This window comes from Cervus canadensis, chromosome 4 (assembly GCF_019320065.1).
Source record: "Cervus canadensis isolate Bull #8, Minnesota chromosome 4, ASM1932006v1, whole genome shotgun sequence".
Classification (NCBI taxonomy): Eukaryota; Metazoa; Chordata; class Mammalia; order Artiodactyla; family Cervidae; genus Cervus; species Cervus canadensis.
The window spans coordinates 11,319,765-11,347,647 of record NC_057389.1 but is presented as its reverse complement, the minus strand read 5'-3'; positions in this window follow the sequence as shown (position 1 = coordinate 11,347,647).

Genomic DNA, 27,883 nt, shown 5'->3' with positions numbered 1-27,883 from the left:
GTATGTTGTGATCCACACAGTCAAAAGTTTTAACATAGTCAATGAAGCAGAAGTAGATGTTTTTCTTGAATTATTTTGTTTTTTCTATGATCCAGTGAAAGTTGGCAATTTGATCTCTGGGTCCTCTGCCTTTTCTGAATTCAACTTGTACATCTGGAAGCTCTTGGTTCACATACTATTGAAGCCTTGCTTGAAGGATTTTGAGCATTACCTTGCTAGCATGTGAAATGAGTATAATTGTGTGGTAGTTTGAACATTCTTTGGCATTGCTCTTTTTTGGGATTGGAACTAAAATTGACCTTTTCCAGTCCTGTGGCCACTGTTGAGTTTTCCAAGTTTGCTAGCATACTAAATGCAGCACTTTCACAGCATCATCTTTTAGGATTTGAAATAGGTCTACTGGAATTCCATCACCTCCACTAGCTTTGTTTGTAGTAATGCTACCTAAGGCCCACTTGATGTCACACTTCAGGGTTTCTGGCTCTAGGTGAGTAATCATACCATCATGGTTATCCATGTCATTAAGACATTTTTTGTACAGTTCTTCTGTGTGTTCTTTCTACCTCCAGTTAATCTACTCTGCTTCTGTTAGGTCCATACCATTTCTGTCCTTTTTTTGTCCATCTTTGCATGAAATATTCCTTTGGTAACTCTAATTTTCTGGAAGAGATCTCTAATCTTTCTCATTCTATAGCTTTCCTTTTTCTTTGCATTGTCCACTTAAGAAGGCTTTCTTATGCCTCCTTACTATTCTCTGGAACTCTGCATTCAGTTGAGACTATCTTTCCCTTTGCTTTTTACTTCTCTTCTTTTCCCAGCTATCTGTAAGGCCTCCTTAGACAACCATTTTGCTTCCTGCATATCTTTTTCTTTGGGATGGTTTGAGTCATCACCTCCTATACAATGTTGTGAACCTCAGTTCATAGTTCATTTATTTTCACTATCCTTATTGAAATGTAATCTAATATAAAAGACTGCACATGTATCCATTTTGATGGGTTGAAACATATACAAATACTCATAAAACCATCACATCAATTAAGTTAATAAATATATCCACCCTTCCAAAAGTTTCTTCTTGTCTCTTTGTTTGTGTTTGTTTGTTTGCTTTGTGGTAAGAACACTTGATTTGAGATCTACCCTCCTAACAAAATTTTAGGTGTACAATATGTTTTTGTTAACTACAGACACTGTGATGTATCTTCACTCCCAAGTTCAATACAGCTCTGTTTACAACATCTGAGACATAGAATTAGCCTAAGTGCCCATTAATAGATGAATGGATAAAGATGTGATATGTATATGATCCATTATATAATGATGAATATATAAATATATACAGATGATATATATAATCATTTATTAGAATGGGAACTGTAACAGTATCAATGGATATAGAGGGCATTATGCTAAGTGAAGTCAGTCAGACAGAGGAGGGAAAACACCATATGACTTCATGTATACATGGAATCTGAAACAAAAGGAACAAACATAACAAAGAGAAATAGAGTTATAGATGCAGAGATCAAACAGGTGGCTGCCAGAGGGGAAGGAAGTGGGTGAAGGAAAAAATTATGTGAAGAACATTAAGAGGTACAAACTTATAGTAGCAAAATAAGCAAGTCACAATACAAACTGTACAGTGTGGGGAGTATAGTTAATAACTATGTAATATCTTTATACACTGACATATTTAACTAGACGTTTTGGTTATCATTTTGAAATATACAGAAATATTGAAACATTATGTTGTATAACAGGAGTTAGCATAGTGTTGTAGGTTAATTATACTCCAAAAACAAGCAAATAAACTCACAGGAAAAGATCAGGTTTGTGGTCATGAGATGTGTAGGTGGAGGGGAAGTCAGATGAAGGCAATCAAAAGGTACAAACTTCCAGGCATAAGGTAAGTAAGTACTAGGAATGTACAACAGGATAAATATAATTAGCACTGCTGCATGTTATATATGAAAGCTGTTAAACAGATTATATGCTAAGAGTCCTCATCACAAGGAAAAAAGTTTTATATAAGATGATGGATATTCACTACACTTATTGGGATAGTCATTTCATGATGCATGGTGCTAGATGTAAATTATATCTCAATGAAATCAAGGAAATAAGTTATATACATATCATGGAATATTATTCTGCCTTAAAGAAGAAAATTCTGCCAAATGATACATATGAATGAAACTGGGGGGCATTCTGCTATCTGAAATTAGCCAGTCACAGGACAAATACTTCACAATCCCCTTTGTATGAGGTCTCTAAAATAGTCACACACAGAAAGAGAGAGGAGAATTAAAGTTGTTAGAGACCAGGTGGGCAGAGGGAATGAGTTTTTCAAAGGGTACAACTTTTCAGTTGTTCCAGATAAAGTCATTCTAAATGTATATATTAAAGCAGACTTCGAAATTATAGTCTGTTAATAATCTACCCTTTCTCTAACAAGAAAATTACATGACTCCTTTAATCCTAGATCCCCCAAATCCATGGGTACAATCTATTTGAGGATACTTTAATTCTTTTTTTTTTTAACTTTAATTCCTTAATAACAGCTGTTATATAATGTTTCAAGTTATCTAGAGCAATGGAAATGGAGAAATGTTTGTGGATATAATATACTAAAAGAACTAACCCATTAAAAAAAAAAGAACTAACCCATCATATTTCAATTCTTTGTAAATTATATTCTTCAGTAAAAAGATACCACAAGTAGGAAAATTTCTTACATAATTCAGGGATTTTTCCTTCAGAAAAACACTTTTGTTCATATGGTAGTCTACTCCTCCCCCAAGAGTGCTTTACAGCCTAGAGACCTGAGCAATGGTCTAAATAAGATGGAAAGAGTTGTAAGAAGGGGACAAGAGGAGACTGACAATTTTCTCAATTTTTGTCCTTAGATTACTTAATCTAAGGCAACTGTATCCAGTAAAATGACATTGCGAGGAGAAGATAAGGAGAGCTCATGTTTCTTAAGAGGAGAATTCCAGGCTATTAATGAAGTAATTTCTGCGGGATTGTCACTTTATTGTATATGTGAGTCAAAGTTCAATTTAATGAGAAGGTATATCCTCTGCCATCAAATCAATTAAGTACATATTTAATAATCTTACACTGAAGTTGTTCTCAAATTCTTGTGCAACCCCTGCAGCCTTCTATGCTGCCTCACTATGCTCTTTTATTTCTGAGTATAATATTTACTTCAAATAATTTCACTGCTTATCTCTGAAGTGAGGAAACTGTGGAGGTTAATTTTTAATGTGAAATATACTAATCACCTTCCTAGGTAACAGAAGCATTTCTGTGCATGCCAAGCTTTGAAGATATCCTGGGGATGTAATTGTGTTATTGTGTTCACATTTTGAGTTATATCCCATTGCTTTATTGTGTGTTTTGAAAGAGATGACCTCATCATATCACAGGCTGCTCACTTTGCATTGCAGTCCATACTCAGAAAATGTAATGAAATTGGAACCATGTTGATGTTTAACTGATTTCTATTATTTTATCTATACATACTTGTCTTGTGAATCTACCCAATCAGATGTTTCTATAGTTCCTGGAATAATTGATACTTTAGGCAAAGATCAGTAATGCAATGAGATGATGGTTGCATTTATAATCGGGCTCCATTGTTTCTTGTTTCTCAACATTTATATCTTGAATTCCTAAAGAATAAGCTCTCACTTGATGGAACGAAATTTTTCTTTGCTTACACAACATAAAGTGGTTTCAATTTCCTTCCTATTTAAAAATTGATAAAACTTAAATTTTCTGTGTGCTTTATTTTTTCAAATACAATGATAACTTTTTAAACTGAAATTTAATTTATACTTTGATTTTTCTTATTGTTTCTTAGGAAAGTATCAAGATCTCCATCCCTGGATAGGGAGGAAAAGGCTCAAGGCCATGTATGATTTCTTGAAAACCTGTTTAGAACACAAGGGAAGAACCTAACATATTCTCATGATATGTTGCTTTGAGTTAATAGCTGGATGATATTTCTGAAAGGTAGTATCTTGGGAAGGAACTCCTCCAGATAATTAGATACAACATTTAGGGACATACGTATCAATTCAAAATAGAAGGCATGGGGTATGAAATACCCCAATGCCTGGGGTATGAAACCAAAGAAATAAAAACCAAAAATCCAGTACCAAACAAAATATCCAACAAAGGATTAATATAAGGGGCAAGACTTCAAAGACGTCAAAATGACCTGGGCTGCCTCCTGCTCTCCTTCCCTCTTTTCCTTCCTTCCTTCTTTCCCACTTGTCTTTCTTCCTTTTAAAAAGATCCTCTCTCTATCAAGCAGTATTATACACATTGTGATCTATTTTAATGTTTAAATAATGGCATGCAAACCCAAGCATGCTTGCTAACATGCAGAGCTGGGCCATATTAAGAGATACGGTCAAAAGTCTGCACTGTAAACTCTTGTATGGTTGAGAAGCTGAGCAGGGCAAAATGACCCCTTAGATTCTCCTGCAATAGTCACTAGCAGATGATAGTCCAGCCCCTGGAGGCACTTTAGGACTACAGCTATCCGCTATCATATCTCTGTACCCTCAGGTGGGTCAGGAAGAATCAACATGGGAGGAAAGCAAGTGGCATAGAATTCTGAGAAAGATGCCTCTTTTATTCTTGTGGTTATAAATATATTCATGTTTTGTCATAAATATAAGGCTACATTATACATAAACACTCATTTTTAAAAGAACATTATTTCTATGGATAAATGTTTGCAATCAAAAGCAAAAAAAAAGTATTTGTAAATTATATTCCAAAAATAATTTTACAAGTGCTGATGAAATCAGATGCCAGGATGTAGGCAGATAAACAAAGCTCTTTTTGGAGGAGGTATCTGGGTCTCTGAAATAGAAGGATTATATTGGGTGGTACTCACAGGAACTAGAGACATGGACATTTCACAGGCCTTGTTGACAGTCTGTTAATTACCAACAGTTTACAGAAGAACTGTACAGCTGGGACCTTCTGAGAAATATCCATAAACCGACCCCCCCAAAGTGTTAAGGTATGGCAAACACATAATTTTTACAAATGTTTTCTTCTACAGGCATTATAAATACTATGTTTTCATTTACAAAGTATTTTCCAATGAGAGTATAAATGACTTTTGCCCTGGAATTTGCTTAGTTTTATGCTTATTTGTTTTCTTTTTGAAAGAAATTTTCTTTCTCTCTTTTTAAAGAACAAAACCCAAATCAGTATTCACATGGATAAAAGCTGATTCAATAGAATAATGGATTTGAAACCAAAACAAATGAAATGCTGCCACTGTAAAATGAATTTTGCCCCTTAACAATTCAAAACAAGCCTATTGAATTAATATTTCACCACTCATTTCTACAGCCAATCTGAATATTAATTGCTTGGAGACCAGCAAATTTGTTCTTTATAAACCTTACTGCATTGCTGAAAATCACATTGCCAAGCAGTTTGTGTTTTCTCTTGGTAGGAAAAATAGTTTGCCCTCTAGAGTCACAGAAGATGGAGCTAGTAATTTACAGTAAGAAATCTCTTGCCAAAATGGTTGTGAATGAGGGAACAAAGGATAGAAAAAGGTATGTTTAGTAGGGAGCCATGGTGCGTGCTAAGTCACACCAATCCTGTCTGACTCCTTGCAACCCTATGGTCTGTAGCTTTAAAGGCTCCTCTGTCCATGCGGATTCCCCAAGCAAGGATACTGCGGTGGGTTACCATGCCCTCCTCTAGGGGACCTTCCTGACCCAGGGCTCCAACCTGCACCCCTTACATCTGCATTGGCAGGCAGATTCTTTACTATGATTGCCAACAGGGAGCCATTTCCAACCGTATTGTCATGATCATCTCCTGTCTTGAGGGGACTTTCAATCTTTACTTTTTGAGTTGTGACACACAACTCTGATGTTTAAATAGACTACTGGGATAGAGTTAGGAAGAGAGAGAAATCTTGCCAAAATGACTGAACTCTAAAGAACGCATCTATTCATTTTAGCCCTGATTTAGGGGTCCTTGCTCACAAAAACAAAAACAAAAACTGTTGAACCTTGAACAAGAACAAATTAAGCACTGGATTTAGATTCCAGAATTCCCTTTGATTATTAACAAACTTTTACCCTCCTACATATCATGCTTCTATAAGCTGAGCTGATTAGGATAGTGAAATTGTGATAACAGTATTTTAATAATCAAAAGCATAGGAATCACATCAGCTTGAAATAATAAAGACAAGTAGAAAAACTTCAGGCAGGATGGGGCAAGGCTCTTCCTTTCTTATTATTTTTGGTTTTACTGGTTGGATATTAAAATGGAATCAGAAAGCTTTATTTCCTATGCTTAAAGCACTAGCAAACATTACCGTAGCTGCATAGTACAAGCAAATTTTAACAGCCATCCATGATCATGATTTAGGGATATTTTGATTCTTTGCTTCTTAAAGATCAGTTTTGGTGGTTGCCAATCAATGATCAGTGACTTAGAGATTCACTGAGTCCTCTTTTGTTTGATCTGCTGGGTGGCAATTATTTGAACTGATTTTACCAATGATAAAATCTTATTTAAATTTTAATATTTCCAGTCTTTCTTGACAAACTGGAAGGTCTACACCCAAACTCCACGTGCAAGGAGATTAACAAAGGCTATACCCTTTAGACAAGGCTTTTCCCCTCTTGGTTGTCACAGTTTACATTTTTTCCTAACAGTTCCTACCACTAAGGCTGATTTTTGATTGGCAAACATCTTTCCTGTATAGCTGCCCCTTGAATAACGTGGGTTAGACTGTGTGGGTCCACATACACGTGAATTTTTATTTCAGTAAATATAGTGGGAAAAAATGGAGATTTGTGATAATTTGAAAAACCTCACAATCAGAGAACATAGCCTGGAAATACAGAAAAAAAAAAAAAAATCAAAAAATTGGGTAAGTCATGAATGCATAAAATATGTGTATATACTAGTCTATTTTAGTACCATAAAACATACAAATCTATTATAAAAGTTAAAGTTTATCAAAAGTTACACATGTTAGCACTTACAGACCATACCATTTATAGTGAAAAAATGTACATGAATATAAAGATCAGTTCTAAATCATAACCTCATAAAATTAACTACAGTACATACTGTACTATGGGAATCATTTCTCAGCCACCTCCTGTTGCCACTGTGCTGAGCTGGGACTATCAGCGTAAAATGCCAGGTGACACTAACCATCTCCAAGTGAGCAGTTCACCTCTGCAGTAAATTGCATAAAAAATGATATTTTGTGGTCCTTACATATTTTTCATCATGTTTAGTGCAATATCTTGAATAAAATCATGGGATCCATATGAAATGCCAGTAGTGATGCTGAAGCACTCCTGAGAAGCAGAGAAAAGTAACAACATTACAAGAAAAAGGTGAATTGCTTGATGGATAGCACAGATTGAGGCTTACAGCTGCAGTTGCCCACACTTCAAGATAAATGAATCTAATGTGAAGACCACTGTAAAAAGAGAAAAGGAAATTCATGAAGCTGTCATTGCAGTCATGCCAGCAGGCAGGAAAACCTAGCACTTTTTACAAAATATGTTTTAACTCATATTGAAAATGCAGTAATTATGGGTGTAGGACTACTATAAGAAAGGCATACCTATAGATTCCAATATGATTTGAGAAAAAACAAAGGCATTATATGACAACTTTAAGCAAAAAGAAGTTGAAGGATCTAAAGTTGGAGAATTAAATTCAAGTAAAGGGTGGTTTGAAAATTTTAGAAAGAGGTTAGGCTTTAAAAATGTTAAGCGAACAGGAGATGCAGCTTCTGCTGACCAAAAGTCAGCATATGAGTTCCCATGTCATTAAGAAAATCGTTGAAGAAAAGGATATTTGCCTGAACAGGCTTTTAACATAAATTCAAATGCCCTCTTCTAAAAAATAAAGCCACAAAGGACATTTACTAATAAGGAAGAGAAGTGAGCACTAGGATTTAAGGTAGAAAGGGACAGACTCACACTACTGTTTTGTGCAAAGTCAGGTTTATGATCAGGACTGCCCTTAACTATAAAGCAGGTGGTGATGGTTTAGTCGCTAAATTGTGTCCAACTCTTGTGACCCCATGGATTGTAGCCTGCCAGGCTCCTCTGTCCACAGGATTTTCCAGGCAAGAATACAGGGGTGGGTTGCCATTTCCTTCTCCAACTATAAAGCAGCTAGACCATAAATCTTGAAGGAAAAAGATAAACCTCAGCTGCCAGGGTTTGGTTGTACAACAGGAAGTCCTGGACAACAAGATTATTGTTGCAACCAGTTTCTGAATTGGTTACTTACATCAAAGCTTTTCCCCTGAAGCCAGGAAGTACCTTGTCAGTTACTAAGGAATGGCCTTTTAAAGTTCTTTTGATATGGGCACAATGCCCCTGGCCACCCAGAACCCCATCTCAACACCAAAGGTCTCAAAGTGGTCTATTTGCCCACAAACAAATGTCTCTAATTTCCTTTAGATCAGGAGATCAAAAGGACCTCTAAGTCTCACTACGCACAGTATCCTGTGGAAAGGATTGCCGATGGTATGGAAGAGAAGAGAAAACATCATGAAAGCCTGGAAGGATCATATCATTGAAGGCATCGCAGTTGTTACAGCAAAATCTGTGAAAGCCATAGAGCCTGAAACAATGAATTCTTGCTAAAGGAAAATGTGTCCAGATGTTGTGCATCTGGATTTATGCCAGGGCCAATCAAGGAAATCTTGAAAGATTCTGTGGATATTTGGCAATAAAAAAGATGTGGGGAGATGGGTTACGATAAGATATTGGAGGAATTCAAGAGCTGATAGACCCCACACCAGGGGAATTAACAAAACGAGACTTGATGAAGATGAAGGTTTCTCCACCAGTGCCAGACAAGGAGGAAGAATATGTTGAAGCAGCAGTGCCAAGAAGCACACAGACATTAGACCATCTGGTAGAAGGGGTCCAATTATTCAAGACTGCTTTTGACTTCTTTTGGGACAAGACTCGGGCTTCCCAGGTGGTGCTAGGGGTAAAGAACCTGCCTGTCAATGCAGCTGACCCAGGAGTCACAGGTTTGACCCCTGGGTCAGGAAGATCCCCTGGAGAAGAGAATGGTTATTGACTCCAGTACTCTTGCCTGGGAAATCCCATGGACAGAGGAGCCTGATGGGCTGCATGCGGTCATAAAGAGGTGGACATGACTTAGCAACTACGGACAAAGACATGAGCATGGCTCTTCTATGGTACAGACACTGCAACTAAATAAAGCACATGGTGGAAGAAGGATTGGTACCACATAGAAATACTTCTAGAGAAAGTGAAAGAGCAATAGAAGTCAGGCAGAAATCATGATGCATTTCCATAAATTATACCACGTGTTCCCGCCTCTCCTCCTACCTTCCTCCACCTCTTCCATCTCTGCCACCTTTGAGGCAGCAAGACCAACGCCTTCTTTCCCTTCCGAAGCCTACTCAAGCTGAAGACAACGAGGATGAATAACTTTACGATGTTCCACTTGCATTTGTGTGTGTGTTAGCACTCCACTGTGTCCGACTCCTTGCGACCCCATGGACTGTAGCCCTGCCTGGCTCCTCTGCCCATGGAATTCTCCAGGCAAGAATACTGGCCTGGGTTGCCATTCCCTTCTCCAGGGGATCTTCTCATCCCAGGGATCAAACCCAGGTCTCTTGCATTCAAGGCAGATTTAATACTGTTTGAGCCACCCAAAAAGCCAAATAGTGGATCATCATCATGTCATCCATTTATAAACTTATCTACTGTGTAAGTGTGCATCTTTGTGTGAAAATGTAATAACTGTCCCACGAGAACTGAATGAGCCATTTTTGTGTCATTAACATCATTTCCTAAGTATTCATCAGGTGGAACATCGTATGTAAGACTTGTATTGAAGTGAATAGCCTATCCTTCTATAGGAAAAACACGAGTGATATTTAATGAAAAATTAATAACATGCCAGTTTTCTTATTGTTTCAAAATTTTGCTTTCAAAGGATTATATTACCATATAGTATTTCTCTTTCTGGTAATTGGAGAAATTACCTATCAACTTATTGTCACAGGTAAATGTTTTTTCAAAAAGGAACAATGTTTCCAACACTGTATGATGAATACCATGTGCCCTGAAAAATATATAACAATTCATTTGTTAGCACATAGGCTAGGCTACCATGAAGCAATCATACTGTTGCTTCTTTGTTATCAATACATAAATCATTGCAAATGTAAATAAATATGAATTTACTTTTTACATGTTTTCATTTTTCGATGTCCAGTGTTAGGAATATGCTTTAACATCTACAGTGTTTTGAGTTATACACATATAAATATATAGAGACTCACCAATAATGCTCTAGGCTTATTCATTAAACATATTCATTAATAATTCACTGGTAGTTGTTTTATTGGGCTTCCCAGGTGGTACTAAAGAACCCACCTGCAATACAGGAGATGTCAGAGTTATGGGTTTGATCCCTGGGTCAGGAAGATCCCCTGGAGGACAGCATGGTAACCCACTCCAGTATTCTTGCCTGGAGAATGCCATGGACAGAGGAGCCTGGTGGACTACAGTCCATGGGGTCACAAAGAGTCTGACATGACTGAAGTGACTTAGCATACATGTAATAGTACATGTACTATGCATGTACTGTACATGCTGATTTATACAACTACATGGTACTGCAGGGCTTCCCTAGTTGCTCAGCTGGTAATGAACCTGCCTACAATCATGCAAGAGACTGCCTGCAATGCAGGAGACCCAGGTTTGATCCCAGGGTCAGGAGCATCCCCTGGAGAGGAGAATGGCTACCCACTCCAGTATTCCTGCTTGGGAAATCCCATGGACGGAGGAACCTGGCGGGCTACGGTCCCTGGGGTTGTAATGAGTCAGACAGGACTTAGTGACTAAATCCTCACATAGAACTGCAAGTGCTATATCCAATAGGCAACACGAGATTTGCTAAGATCCTTAAAATAATGCTCAGAATCAGATATGAGTTTGAGAATAATAGATGATCTTCAGATCAAGCAAGACTTTCCTTGACTAAGAAAAATCTATTGTAAAATTATGTGCTAATGAGATAAATCATCAATTTATCCATAGATTAAGATTTTAGATTTTTAGCGCTATTTGTTAAAACCAGTATTTTTTCCCAATTAATATAAAAACTAAATTATTAAAGCACGAGTAAGATATGAAGATGTTCTGTACATGAAACAAACATGGGATGACTTTTGAACTTGCTTTCAAATTTTATATATTTCAAAAATTGACAATGACTATTTGCCACTATGATATCAGGGACAGTGAAACAATAAATTCTGTTCTTTAAACAATTTAACTTGTGGATGTTTAATTTTATTTAAATATAATTATTATGAGTTTTCTCAGAATCCTTTCATTTTCTGCCAAGTTTTCTCTCTTGCTGTGGTCATTATTATTACATTATAATGTTGTATTGGTTTTCCTCGTGACCAAATAGACTCCTGTCCAGAGTGGTATTACCTTTGAGCCCCTTCGTATGTTACACCTTGCACTGTCTCAGAATGGAAACAAAATGAAACACAGGGAAATTCTAAACTGGGAAATCACTGAGTTTTAAAGACAGATGTAGTATTAACATGTGAAAGTGATCTTTTTGTTTACAAGTTTTTCCTGATACAAACTGCTTTCCTTACCAGACTAAACTTCTGGGAAGTCTTCATTTATTTGTAATGCAATTGGGTTCATTTTTGAAAAAAAGCCACAAAGGGATCATTCTATGCAACAAATTCCACTGCCAGTGTTAAACTGCCAAATACACTAAAATAATATAATTGTTTTGATTTTCCCCCTCATCTTCCTATTCTGTCCCTCTTATGGACTCACCCTTTCATCTTAGATCTGGAGTGCAGGCTTCAGACCTCACATTATACATCAGCCTCGGGTAGCACTATGTCACACCATCCCCAAGTACTTAGCACCTGCATGCCATCCCCACCACCATCTGTTATTCTTCAGACCCACTTTCATTGATCCTAAAATTATGTTTGCCCTCTAACAGCTTTATAAACATTATAATGTTGACAAAGCCCTACTGAAATCTCAGAAACCTTTTCCATTTACTTTTTATAAGCTACCCATTTCCCTGAGAAAACATGTTCATGAAATACTGTGTGATATACTAGGACAGACTGCTTTAGAGGAAAATTAGATGCATATCCAGGTTGTGAAGTGTAGAAAATTTGATGTGCCCTTTGTAAAAGAAAGAAAGCATAATTATCACTGCTAAGTCCAAAAGTGACTATATAAATCACAACAAATAGCAAATTTCAGAAAACTACAAATACTGCAGGATTCAGAATCCAGAAAAATACAATATTTTTATCAAATAACTGTTTCACCACTTCTATAATACATTTTTTCTTACATTTTTATTTTATTAATTCTGATCACCATGTCAAATGAAAACAACTTGTAATACCATTGTCAATGTAGAAATTAAAAATATATAATTCAGTCTTTCTTCTAACGTGGTTGATGAAGACTATTATTATTAGTTATTATTAAATAACAGGCACTTTCCCAAAGAAGAGGGCTTCCCTGGTAGCTCAGACAGTGAAGTATCTGCCTGCAATGTTGGAGACCTGAGTTCAACCCCTGGGTCAGAAAGATCCCCTGGAGAAGGAAATGGCAACCCACTCCAGTATTCTTGCCTGGAGAATCCCATGGACGGAGGAGCCTGGCGGGCTAAAGTCCATGGGGTCACAGAATCACGCACTCCCAAAGAAGATCTGATTGTTACATTAAAACTTATACAGCAAAACAAATTAAAATTACACTTTTAATCTCTTTTCCTGAGTCATAATCTCTCAGACAAGGAATCCAATGGTCTCTATAACTGGTCCCAGCCCGAAAAGTCAGCCCTTCATTCTCCCTGCTGTCAACAAGGATGCTGTTACTCTTTCTCCTAATGGAAGGCAGCTTTTATTCTTGGTGTTTAACAATAACTGTGACACAGTAAGCCCTCATCAAACTGTATAGTTCCCTGCATAGTGATGAAGAATGTTACCTTTAGAGCCTCAAAGACCCAGATTTAAATCCTACTTCTGCTACTCCCTGGGCTTCCCTGGTGTCTCAGATGGTGAACGAATTCGTCTGCAATTCAGAAGATGCAGGAGATGCAGGTACAATCCCTGGGTGGGGAAGATCCCCCAGAAAAGCGAATGGTTACCCACTCCAGTATTCTTGCCTGGAGAGTTCCATGGACAGGGAGCCTGGTGGACTACAGTCCATGGGGTCACAAAGAGTCAGACACAACTGAGCAATTAACATACTTTTTTTCTGCTACTTCCTAGCATATGACCATGAACAAACACTTTAAAACTCTGATCTTTGGCTTCTTTGTTTACAAAAGTGAGTTACTATAGTACTTGTTGAATGTGGAGGTTATAAGAATGAGCTAGTTCATATGCAAAAGCACAGTTACTTAGCATGTACAGTCTCTTCAATAAATAGTGCTTACTTCACTCTGCGTAACAGACTCTAGATTCACCCACCTCACTCCAACTGACTCAAATTCATTCCCTTTTATGGCTGAGTAATAGTCCATCATATAAATGAACCACAACCTCTTTATCCATTCATCTGTCAATGAACATCTAGGTTTCTTCTACCGCCTGACTATTGTAAATAGAGCTTCACTGAACACTGTGACACAAGTGTCTTTTTGAATTATGGTTTTCTCAGGGTATATGCCCAGTTAATAGGATTGCTAGGTATATTAATGGAATGCATATTAATATTACACAAATATATGGCATCTAGAAAAATGGAGTAGGGCAGGAAAAGAGATGCAGATAGAGAACGGACTTGTGGACACAGCAGGGGAAGGAGTGAGTGAAAGTCGCTCAGTCATGTCCGACTCTTTACCACCCCATGGACTGCAGCCTACCAGGCTCCTCTGTCAGCGGGATTTTCCAGGCAGGGGTACTGGAGTGGGTAGCCATTCCCTTCCCCAGGGGATCTTCCCAACCCAGGGATTGAACCCAGGTCTCCTGCATTGCAGGTGATTCTTTACCAGCTGAGACAACAGGGATGCCCAAGAATACTGGAGTGGGTAGCGTACCCCTTCTCCATGGGATCTTCCCAACCCAGGAATCAAAATGGGGCCTCCTGCATTGCAGGCGGATTCTTAACCAGCTGAGCCACCAGGGGAGCCCAGAGGGAAGGACACATTGAGAGAGTAGCATTGATATGTACACACTACTAGTGTAAAAGAGACAGCTAGTGGGAAGATGCTATATAACACGGGGAACTCAGCCTGGTGCTCTGTGACAACCTTGAGGTGTGGGAGAAGACAGATGTACACTCTGGCTGATTCACTCTGTTGTATGGCAGAAACCAACACAACATTGTATAGCAATCATCCTGCAATTAAAAGTAAATAAATACATAAAGCGTGCTACCTTTCTTATCTAATTCCACAACACTCTTGTGATGCAGATGCTTATTGTGGAAAGTCATCAAAGAGCCAGGAAAGTCTCTAGTCTGGCCCACAAGCTGCACCCAGACACCTGGAGGCTCATCACACCCTCCTCTGTCCTTGGACTGTGCATTCAACTTGCCTTGCTCATTCCCAGAAGCTATCTCAAGGACACAGCCTTGAGATAACAATGTGGTGATGAAATGGTCTGGACTGCATACATAACTAAACCCAGGTAAGACCTCTGTGCAAACTTCCAAGGTTCTGATGGGCAGGTGCAGAAACATACTTGTTGTACAAAAATTTATCTTGTTTATTAAACCTGCCACCTTCCAATGTAGAGTGATGTGCCCTCCATTTCTAAGATCTAATAGATCTAAGATCTATTTCTTAGATCTCTCCCTGCCCTCTGTGAATGGGGTCAGTCTCAGATTACAGGCAGGAAGCTCTGGAGGAAACTGCAAATCAACAGCGCAGTTCAGTTCAGTTCAGTTCAGTCGCTCAGTCGTGTCCGACTCTTTGCGACCCCATGGACTTTGCATTCCCTTCTCTTCCTAACCCAGGGATCAAACCTGCATCTCCTGCACCTCCTGAATTGGCAGGCAGATTCTTTACCACTGAGCCACCTGGGAAGTATGTATACACACACACACACATAATTTCTCAATGGAGATCAGGTAAATTAAAACAGTTATCCTGATGTGATCATTAACAACAACAACAACAACAAAAAGAAAATAGCATGCATTGCTTTTTCAAACTTTAAGTTATAGACATGCAGCAAGAGCTGTGATGTCACACTTGTGGAGAGTTGCTACAGAGGCAGCTGTTATTTAGAAATCTGCCTAAAATTAATGTATCTCTTATAACTGTGAAAATCTCAAAATAGGAACACAGTTGGTGGTACGTTATCCCATGAATTGATCATTTCTTCCAGCAGCAGAAAATGTTCAATTGTCTTCAAACTTGATCACTCATTTCTGCTAGATAGAACACTGTGCTCAGAGTTGGATAAGGAATTAGACATGCAAATGATCTATTTGCATCAGCTCTTCTTAATCTAATGTATGATTTCAGTCTCCTACAGTCTCTCTCTTAAGGTATTATTGACTTTCTCAAGGGCTGCCAATGGCAGGAGAAAAGCCCCTGTGGTCAACAAGTAAACCAAGTGTTCAAGAGTTCTTGGTACTCCAGTAGTTCTCCAAGCCCTTTGAGCTCATGAAAATCATTCTATCAAGAGCCCACGGTACCTCTCTCTATCAATTCTTGGATACTGATTTCCAAATGTAGCAAGGCAGAAACTCGGTGAATTCAGTCAAAGCTTCAGGATATCAAGATATCTTGCTTTGCCAATGATAATAATCAAGTATATACCTATAAATATTTAAAGAGGCTAGAAATAAAAAAATCCCATGGACCTTCTTTTTTTTTAATCTGCAGCACAATTGAATTTTAGAATCAATCTGCATTATTTCATTTTGCTTATTATACTCTGGAAAAAATTAAATCTTAGGAATTAAAATATGTTTTTTAGATCTATAGTCACAAAAAGCTGAAAATAATTTGTGTATCTTAGTAATTTTTCATTCTTGATCTTTACAGATAATAAGCCATGCAGATTCTTTATGGTTTTTGGAAGCTTCTACTCATGTACCTCAGAAAATTGCAAAAGTACATCCCAAGGGCCATTTATAAAAACACAGAATGACAAGTTAAGTTTGAGCCAGCAACTTAATGATGCAATTACTGAGATAAAAAACTTGGGGGGAACATTCCTCAACTCAGGACAGAGTACAGAGGGCCTTGTGATTATCTGGAGATTTTATTATAAAACTGTTAGATGGTTCTTCTTAAAATAAAAATTAATATCATGATATTAATATGAGACCTCCATTCATCTTTTAATGGCAGTCATGATACTCACAGTAGTGAAAGAGAGTATTGATTCAGTAAGACTCATATAACTGTAAATATACACAGCTAATAATTTAAATCATAATTTGATAAAATGAAACTAAGATATTCAAAATCTCTCAGGATTAATTCAGGGAGAACTTGTCATAGCTCTAAAAAGTGAATATTTAAATCCACAAATTTCTATTCTACAAAATGTAAAGGTTATTTCTTAAATATGATATGGATGAATTAAAATATGATAATGAGCTAAATGAAGAACTCATGCTAACTAAAAGCAAGCAAAACCTTTGTGCAAAAGAAGATAAACCATTAATTTTATCAATGATGTCTACCCCAACTCTTTATTATAATACATAATCATTTAATTCATTTGGGCAGTCAAAACTAATTTATTAAGGATCAGCTCTAAATTCTAAGCACTGGGAATATAGAGATACGTTTATGTGTTTCTGGAGCCCACAAGCCATAAGTGTGAAAGACAAGCAAGCCATACATTATATGATATTTCATGAAAAGTAGCTTAGCTATACTATGCATGAGGTACTGTCAAACCTCAGAGACTGATCATCATACTCCATCTGAAACTGTAATTGACATAAAAACCTAGTGGGAATATTGAAATGTATGATAAGCTATCCTCCTGGAAAGCAGAAACATAAGGAATTCATTTGTCTGCAGCTTGGGACAAATGTTGCAATAGAAGCAAACATAATTAAATAAAAAAGAGAAACATAACTAGTTCCTCAGCTCCCATTTCACTCTGATTATTGGGTCCAGAATATTCAAAAAGCTGTAAAGGGGATAACAAGCCGTACTTGATAGAGCTTGAGACCCAGGGAGAATAGAAGGCCTTAAAAAGGGACAGTTCAGTCCAGTCCCTCAGTTGTGTCCAACTATTTGAGGCCCCATGGACTGCAGCACGCCAGGCCTCTCTCTTCATCACCAACTCCCGGAGTTTACTCAAACTCATGTCCTTTGAGTCGGTGTTGCCATTGAACCATCTCATCCTCTGTCGTCCCCTTCTCCTCCTGCCTTCAATCTTTCCCAGAATCAGGGTCTTTTCCAATGAGTCAGCTCTTCACATCAGGTGGCCAAAGTGTTGGAGTTTCAACTTCAGCATCAGTCGTTCCAACGAATAGGCAGGACTGATTTCCCTTAGGAAGGACTGGTTGGATCTCTTTGTAGTCCAAGGGACTCTCAAGAATCTTCTTCAACGCCACAGGTCAAAAGCATCAATTCTTCCACACCAAGCTTTCTTTATAGTCCAACTCTCACATCCATACATAGCTACTAGAAAAACCATAGCCTTGGCTAGATGGACCTTTGTTGGCAAAGTGATGACTCTGCTTTTTAATATGCTGTCTAAGTTGGTCATAACTTTTCTTCCAAGGAGTAAACGTCTTTTTATTTCATGGCTGCAGTCACCATCTGCAGGGATTTTGGAGCCCAAGAAAATAAATTCTGCCACTGTTTCCACTGTTTTCCCATCTATTTACCATGAAGTGTTGGGACCAGATGCCATGATCTTAGTTTTCTGAATGTTGTGCTTTAAGCCAACTTTTTCACTCTCCTCTTTCACTTTCATCAGAGACTCTTTAGTTCTTCTTCACTTTCTGCTATTAGGTTGAGGTCATCTGCATATCTGAGGTTATTGATATTTCTCCCAGCAATCTTGATTCCAGCTTGTGAATCATCCAGCCCGGCATTTCACATGATGTACTCTGCATATAAGTTGAATAAGCAGGTGACAGTATACAGACTTGACATACTCCCTTCCCTATTTGGAACCAGTCTGTTCTTTCATGTCCAGTTATATCTGTTGCTTCTTGACATGCATACAGATTTCTCAGGAGGCAGGTTAGATGGTCTTTTATTCCCATATCTTTATGAGTTTTCTATAGTTTGTTGTGATCCACACAGTCAAAGACTTTGACGTAGTCAATAAAGCAGAAATAGATGTATTTTTTTTTTTTAACTCTCTTTTTTTTTTGATGATACAGCGGATGTTGGCAATTTGATCTCTGGTTCCTCTGCCTTTTCTAAATCCAGCTTGAACATCTGGAAGTTCTCGTTCAGGTAATATTGAAGTCTGACTTGGAGAAATTTGAGCATTATTTTGCTAGTGTGTGAGATGAGTGCAATTGTGCAGTAGTTTGAGCATTCTTTGGCATTTCCTTTGTTTGGGATTGGAATGAACACTGATGCTTTCCAGTCTTGTGGCCATTACTGAATTTTCCAAATTTGCTAACATATTGAAGGCAGTCCTTTCACAGCATCATCTTTTAGGATTTGAAGTAGCTCAACTGGAATTCCATCACCTCCACTAGCTTTGTTCATAATGATGCTTCCTAAGGCCAACTTGCCTTCACATTCCAGGATGTCTGGCTCTAGGTGAGTGATTACACCATCATGGTTATCTGGATCATGAAGATCTTTTTTGTATAGTTCTGTTTATTCTTGCCCCCTATTCTTAATATCTTCTGCTACTGTTAGGTCCATACCATTTTTGTCCTTTATCAAGCCCATCTTTGCATGGAATGTTCCCTTGGTATCTTGAATTTTCTTAAAGAGATCTTTATTCTTTTCCATTTTGTTTTTTCCTCCATTTCTTTGCACTGATCACTGAGGAAGGCTTTCTTATCTCTCCTGGCTATTCTTTGGAACTCTGCATTCAGATGGGCATGTATTTCCTTTTCTCCTTTGCTTTAGCTTCTCTTATTTTCACAGTTATTTGTAAGGCCTCCTCAGACAACCATTTTGTCTTCTTGCATTTCTTTTTCTTCAGGATGGTATTGATCACTGTGCAACGTCCTGTACAATGTCATGAACCTCCATCCACAGTTCTTCAGGCACCCTGTCTATCAGATCTAATCCCTTGAATCTATGTGTTACCTTCCACTCTATAAAGGGATTTGATTTAGATCAGACCTGAATGGTCTAGTGGTTTTCCCTACTTTCTTCAATTTAAGTCTGTATTTGGCAATAAGGAATTCTTATCTGAGCCACTGCCAGCACCCAGTCTTATTTTTGATGACTGTATAGAGCTTCTCCATCTTTGACTGCAAAGAAGATAGATCAATCTGATTTTAGTATTGACCATCTGGTGATGTCCATGTGTAGAGTCATCTCTTGTGTTGTTGGAACAAGGTGTTAGCTATGACCAGTGTGTTCTCTTGACAAAACTCTGTTAGCATTTGATTTGCTTCATTTTGTACTCCAATGTCAAATTTGCCTGTTGCTCAAAGTATTTATTGACTTCCTACTTTTGCATTCCAGTCCCCTATAATGAAAAAGACATCTCTTTTTTGGGTGTTAGTTCTAGAAGATCTTGTAGGTTTCATAGAACTATTCACCTTCAGCTTCTTCAGCATTACTACTTGGGACATAGTCTTGTATTACTCTGATATTGAATGGTGTGCCTTGAAAATGAACCAAGATCATTCTGTCATTTTTGAGATTGCATCCAAGTACTGCTTTTCAGATTCTTTTGTTGACTACGATGGCTACTCCATTTCTTTTAAGGGATTCTTACCCACAGTAGTAGACATAATGGTCACCTGAGTTAAATTCACCCATTCCAGTCCATCTTAGTTCACTGATTCCTAAAATGTCGATGTACACTCTTGCCATCTCCTACTTGACCACTTCCAATTTGCCTTGATGCAATATTGTTCTTTACAGCATTAGACTTTACTTCCTCACCAGTCACATCCACAACTGGGTATTGCTTTTACTTTGGCTCCATCCCTTCATTCTTTCTGGAGTTATTTCTCCACTGATCTCCAGTAGCATATTGGGCACCTACCAACCTGGGGAGTTCCTTTTTCAGTGTCCTATCTTTTTGCCTTTTCATACTGTTCATGGGGTCCTCAAGGCAAGAATACTGAAGTGGTTTGCCTTTCCCTTCTCCAGTTGACCACATCTTGTCAGAACTCTCCACCATGACCCATCTGTATTGTGTGCCCTACACGGCATGTCTCATAGTTTCATTGAGTTAGACAAGGCTGTGGTCCATGTGATCAGTTTGATCAGTTTTCTGTGATCCTGGTTTTCATTCTGTTGGCTGTGATGGATAAGGATAAGAAGCTCATGGAAGCTTCCTGATGGGAGAGATTGAATAGGGGGAAATTAGGTCTTGTTCTGATGGGCAGGGCCATGTTCAGTAAATCTTTAATCCCATTTTCTGTTGATGGGTGGGACTCCATCCCTCCCTGTTATGTGACCTGAGGCCAAACTATGGTGGAGGTAATGAAGGTAACAGTGACCTCCTTCAAAAGGTCCCATGCACGCTCTGCTGCCCTGAGTGCCCAAGACCTTGCAGCAGGCCACCGCTGACCCACGCTGCTGCCAGAGACCCCAGGACCCTCTTGGGCAAGTCTGGGTCAGCTTTCTGTGGGGTCACTGCTCCTTTCTCCTGGGTCCTGGTGCACATGAGGTTTTGTTTGTGCCCTCCAACAGTCTGTTCCCCAGTCCTGTGTAAGTTCTGGCAGCTCTGTGGTTGGTTAATGGCGACCTCCTCCAAGAGGGCTTATGCCACACCCAGAGCCCCAGCCCCTGCGGTAGTCCACTACTGACCCGGACCTCCCAGGAGACGCTCAAACACAGTTCTGGCTCAGTCTCTGTGGGGTCTCTGGGTCCTGGTGCACACCAGGTTTGTTCAATTCCTCTGAGTGTCTCTGGTGTGTATGGGGTTTGATTCTAAACATGATTTCACCCCTCCTACCATCTTGCTGGGGCTTCTTTGCCCTTGGATGTGGGGAATCTTTTTTTGGTGGAATCCAACATTCTCCTGTCAATGGTTGTTCAGCAGTAAGAGGGACACATGGATTTTAATACTTGGACTTGGGCATGTTACATTCCCACAGGACTGTTATATGTACAGATAAGATCCCTGGACTGATGACAATGAACTAAGAGGGAAATAGGGAGTAGAAGAGCTGAATGAAGACTGGAGAGGAAGGAAAATAATCCTGATTAAAACAAATTATATCCTCCAAAATACAGAGAGATCACCTTAGGATTATTCTTAAGGAGAGTTATATAATGAATAATTTAAAATATTATTCTCTTTAGAAAGAGTTTGGGAAGCCAACATCATTTTATCTGTATATGGTCATGAAAAACTAATTTCCTTCATGTATTCACCTCTGCAATGTCTATTGAAGGCTTTTCATGTGCTGGCAAGAGGAAAGATTTGGAGTTGTCAAAAAACAAAAGTGTGGTTCAGGTCAAACACCATATTTGGGTTCAAGCAATCAACTGTAAGCATGCAATTTTCTAGTTGTGGAGGTGGAAGTGGACATACTAAAAAAGAAAAAAAAGAGAGAGAGAGAGAGAGAGAAAGTTTCATAATGCATGTTGATTTCAAAAGGGCTACTGTTACATTGAAAAACACTCTTATTTTTAGAATTACTTCAAGTGGTTGACATTTAGCCTAAAAGAACAGTAAGATATCTTCAGAGGGAGCATAACAACTCTTTGAATAGGTGGAGGTTATCAAGTAAAAAAAGTGAGTAAAAACAGGATCTAGGAACTAATAGACAAAAGGTTTATTTCATTCATTTATAATTGAGATAAATACATAATCCTTCATTAGACAATACACACAGAAGCTAGAGACTAGTTATTGATGATAGCTTGGTGATAGTATGTTATGCTTAAACCTAAAATTACAATACTCAAAGTTTTATGGTCCCTTATTAGTCTCATGTTTAGAAAGTTTTTTGGAGGAACACTGACAGCTAATAGAATAACACAGTTTTTATAGAAAATATTCAGATTTGTGTAATCTTGAAAAAATATAATCAAGACGTCAATAATTTGCTATGATTTTCAAATTGGTTTATCCTGAGAACAAAACTGGTTGTTCATATTTCCTATAGGACAATGGGTTCAAACAATATGGCAAGTATTCTGCTAGAGCAAATAAATAGACTTTTATTAATTTTTAAGTGCTGGACAGACTTCAGAAAATGGTTGTGAAACTTTCATAATAGGGAATATTTTACGATATATGAAGATGCATCTTCCTTGGATGTTTTAGAGACTCACCTCACCATCCATGTTTCAGACAATATCTAGTATGATATTTCCATGGGTTCCTTTTTCATTTGTATGGCCTGAAAATTGCCTCATGTATTACACAATAGTTTGTCTCCTATTGATTTTGGAATAGCTTCTCCATTGTAAGTAATATCTTACACAATTTAATTGTATGATGGCGATTAGTGCTCTATTGGTTCTTTTCTATTAAATAAAGTCCCCTAACTTATTCTTTTGATATTAGCTATGTTGGATTATTTCAATAAATTAAACATCTATATATTCATTTTAAGTGTTCTAATATATATCCAATGCTACTTTTGAGTCCTATTATTATGAATAATGTTATCAAAATATAAGATAAGCTTTTCTTATTATCAAATATCATAAAAACACCACTGAAAATATTTCTCTGTCTTCTTAATGCTATCTTTACTGAATCAAGCTGAAATCACTTAGAAATAAGATTTTTCTTTTAAAAATTACAAAATGGATTTTGCAGTATCTCATTCTATAAAATGCACTATTCACTAAAACATTTCGTCTTGGTTTATTTTCATGAACTAGAATCATGTTTAACCCAACTGGATTTACTTAGCTTACCAAATAAACATATAGAGCAGTTCAGGGATGATATGACAGCTTCACAATGCGGGTTTTCATTTTCCTATTCAAATATCTTTAACTATAAAAAGTACAAACACCAAAGCTGGTTTTGTCTTTTTGAAAGTGATTTCTAGAGCCCTAGCTAACAATTGCTGCTTATATCCCAATGTCAGTTATGCAGCACTAAGCAAGAAAAGTTGGGATATCAGGAAACTTATCCAGACACAGTTGTTCCCCCACCCCAAATGGGTTAGCATTATTAAGAAAGAAGAAAATGAACATAATTTATGCAAATAATGATTTGCCATAGAATTGAAAGGACACAAATTTCAAGGAAAGAAAGAGTATGTGAAGATAGCATCTTATAGGATAGGCTAGAAGATTGTTCCCTTAGAAGAAAATTGTCTCTAAAACTTATACCTACTGTAGTCGACTGTTCTCTAATTTTCTAATATTTTGTTCAATAAGAAACAAACCCTTCACAGACCCACAGACTTAGAGAATGAACTTATGATGACCAGGGAGGAAGGATGGGGGGATTGAACATATTGGGAGTTTGGGACTGACATGTAAACTCTGTTACTTAATTAAAAATCGATAATCAACATAGATCTCCTATATAGAACAGGGACCTCTCCTCAATACTCTGTAATAATCTAAATGGGAAAAGAATTTGAAATAAAGAATATATACCTGAACATGTGTAACCGAATCCCTTTGCTGTACCCCTGAATCTAACACATTGTGAACCAGCTATACCCCAATATAAAATAAAGATTAAAAATAAGATAATAAAGGAACAAAGGCATCCAGTCCACTCAACAAAAATAAAGTAAGCTCCCTATTATGGATTAAAAACTACTTCAGGAAAATTGCTTGAAAAACATTCATTGACTGAGGCACAGTTCAGCTTGTAAATGAAATGAATACTTGAAAAAACAATGGCGACATAATGCCCTTGCCCTCTACAAGTTCGCCTTTGTAAAACAAGTGACATGCACAAATGATTATAGCACATCGACATAAATACAAATAGAAGTGCTAATAACATTCCATTGGAATAAAAAAATAACAATTCATTCCCACTGGCATGGGGGGAAGGTCAAATAAATTGAAGGTAATACAGAAATAAAGAATATAAGGATTTTTCAAAATGTGTCAAAGTTACAGAATATGGTTGGCAGAAACTATTCATTTTTTCCAACAGATGTATGTAGACACGGTTTTATAAACTTTTTAAAAAGAAGCCTCAAGAGGGTAATTTTAAAAAATGGATTTTATGTGCAGAGTTCATTGATCCATGAAATTGCTTAGTCTCCCATGTCCCAAGATTTAGACCGTCATAATTATAATTTGAAGAAATCTCTCAAAACCTATAGAATAATATGATAGTCTTCCCTCAATGAGAAGATTTGAGCTGAAAGCTGACAGATGATTCAGGGGTTGTGAACTCTGTTAATAGAATAAGTTACTTTTCACACTGAAAGACATAAAACCCTAAGTGCTATCAAATGGATATATGAACTCTTTGCCTTATTTTTCACCATGTGATATTTTGCTATCTATACCCTACATTCCAAATCGACAGTTGAAATCAAAACCCACTATTAGATTCATTTAACTATTAATACATAGGAAGTATAAGAACAAAATTCTTCACAGCACCTTGTGGCTGGATTCAACCTCAGTGATTAAAGAAGAGACTCATTTTATGAAAAAGGTTTTTTTTTCAGTTATTTCAATGTATATAGTAACTTAAAAAAATGAATTGGTGAACCACAATTACCATTCTAAAAATATCCTTAGAGTTGCGTGTCCAAGGTAAGTTCATCTGTGCCATATTTTAGATTCCACATATAAGTGTTGTCGTAAGGCATCTCTGACTCACTTCACTTAGTATGATAACCACTAGGTCCTGCAGATAGCGTTATTTCCTTCTTTCTTATGGCTGAGTAACATTCCGCTTGAACAAGATTCGATTATGTATACGTATCAGATCTTCTCTATCCGTTCCTCTATCGATGGACATGTGGGTGGTTTCCACGTCTTGGAGATGGTGAATCTTGCTGCTGGGACAGAGGCGTGCAAGCACCTTTTCGACGGCCGCTTGTGTCTGGGTACATGCCCACGAGAGGGAGTGGAGGGTCAAACAGCAGGTCTACTTGTAGTTTTCTGAGGAACCTCCGTATCGTTTTCCACAGTGGTTGCACCAATTTGCATTCTCACCAACGGCGTAAGAATATCCCTTTTCTTCACACCCTCTCCAGCATTTGTTACTTACACTTAAATTGTAGCCATTCTGACCTCAGGGAGGTGGTACCTCACTGCAGTATTAATTTGTGCTTTGCTAATAAATAGCAATATTGAACATCAGTTTTATGTGCCTACTGGCCATCTGAATGTCTCCTTCGGAAAAAAATGTTTCTATTTAGGTTAGCTTGAACTTTTAGTTGAAAATGAACAACTAATATTCATCATTGGGAAGGTTTCTTTTAATACTAACCTTCATCCATTTAACCTTCATCCATTTTATCTTTATTTAACAATTTCATGTGTTTAACCATTCTTAGAAAGGTTCTGGAAAACTGAATAGGGTTCCTTGTCTCTGCTGCTGCCCTGCTAACCTCAACTCCATCTTCTTGAGCTTAAGAAACAAGATATTCTATTTCATATACAAAAGAAAATAAGGGGCCTTATAAAGCACCTTTTTATTATTTTTGCACTGTACCCAAAAGAAATGGAACCAATTATCTTGCCTTTCATGAAGCTGGAAGTAGTTTCATAAGTTACCTACATACACAATTTTTAAAAATGAATCTTCATCAATCTACTGGCTGTCGTAATGCTCTTTGAATTTTAGCTGTAACTATTGTCACCATATTTTGAAAGTATGACTTCAAATAACCAAACTAACAATTTTAAATGTCTATCTTAAGAAGGCTGCAAGACATCAGATCACTAATTTCTGACTCATGACAGCTAGGAAACAATCCTAGACTCCCAGTTATAGACACATCCTCTTGAACAAGTGACTTAAATTTTCTAAATCTCTGTTAGCTGTAAAGTGGGGATGATTTTCATCTTGGGAGAGTTTTTTAAGAGCCAAAGAAGATAGCAAATGTAAAGTATCATATTGACTTGCTAATTAAATATTAAAATGTTACTCATTTTCTCTTCTGGAAGTTAAAACATAAGTTGTTCTATTTGCTAGGCATCATTATCAATTAGGAATTAGACATTAGCAAAAATATGTAATTAAAGATTTCAATAAATCAACTATATATATCTTTTTTTTTTTTTTTTTTTGCAGAAAAGTAAAAGGTAGCATCCTGGTGTTATATCTCTAAGAAGTAAGCAAATCTAAGAATCAGATGATGTTTATTGACTGTGTGATTATACTTAGTCTCCCTCGGTTAGCTTTCTTAATTTCAAAAGTTAACACAATTTAGAATTCCATAGATGGTGTAGTCCATGGGGTTGCAAAGAGTCAGACATGACTGAGTGACTTTCACTTTCATAATGCTATCCACTTCTTCAGCCAGTGCTGAACTTAACCATTTCATGATTTCTTCTCCAGAACACCTTCAAAGGAGGCACAGGTGAGATCTAGTGTTCTGACTTTAGTGAGTCTCCCCCTAAAACATCTTTGAGCTGTGTTTTGTAGATTAATATCAGTGTTCTACATTCTCTTGCAAGAATGTCCAGCTATACAGTAAAGATAGCTTCCCCTGTTCTGTTCATGGTAATACGTGAGTAAGCCCCTGAACCTGAAGCTCTGATCACTTCAAGCATGAGTGAATGAAAACCCTCCTAAGACACTATCGTTTTGCAGACAGCTTCCGTTTATATACCATGACACAGGAGAAGCTGGCAGTCTACCCACTTGGAAGTCCATTCCTCAGAGTCTTCCTTCTTCACTCAACATATTCTCTGACATTTGAACAAAATTTAATGAGCTACTTTTCTCCTGTATTGCAAGCCGATCATTCACATTTCCTTTTGAGTATGATCTACTTCTTACTTCTGACTTAGGAACCTGTGGTCATGCATGTTCTGAGTTGTGCTATGATAAATCTTGAGTCATTGTCATTTTCGCTTAAAACACAGTAATCTGTGAAACACCTTATCCTCAGATGTTACCTGTGGATTTCCATAATGAAGAAGCCATCCTGCATTTCAGCCTTCCCTTTCAAACCATGGATCAAAGCTTCTTTTTATGTATGTATGTATGTATGCATTTATGGCCCTTGTGTCTCATGGTTGAGAGTGCTTGGTACGGGTCTAGCATTTGCAGTCTGGCCAACAGAAGGCTGCTGACAGTTGGGGTGCCCGGCGGGAGGGATTTTACTGCTACTGCCTTCAGGCCGTAATGACAACATGGAGCCAAGGAAGCTGCCTGGGAACTGGTTATAGGTGGCGTAACCCTTTCGCTCTGGCTGGAGCCAGAAAGCTGCTGGGGGAAGCGGAAAAAACAGAGGAGGGCATGGTGATGTGAGAGCCCCCTGTTATGGAGACAGAGATTCGCACTGTCAGGGATGGATGAAAACGGAAGGCTGCTCGGTAGGCCTAGAGGAGCTGAGGTTTTCAATGCATGCTTTTTATAAGCACTGTTTGTCTTGTGAATTATAATACTAATTAAACAAAGTAGAAGCAAAAGTAATTTTTAAAAACAGAAAGGACAAACTCTTTCATATTAGACTTAGAATCAAGTGCCTAACAGGGCTTATTATTAAAATGTAATTTAAAATAATAACTTGAGTGTGTCGAAGTATGCATTAAATCTCATAAATGCTCTATAAAAGGGCTATCATTTGGGAGTTATAGTAGTTTCCATTTTATT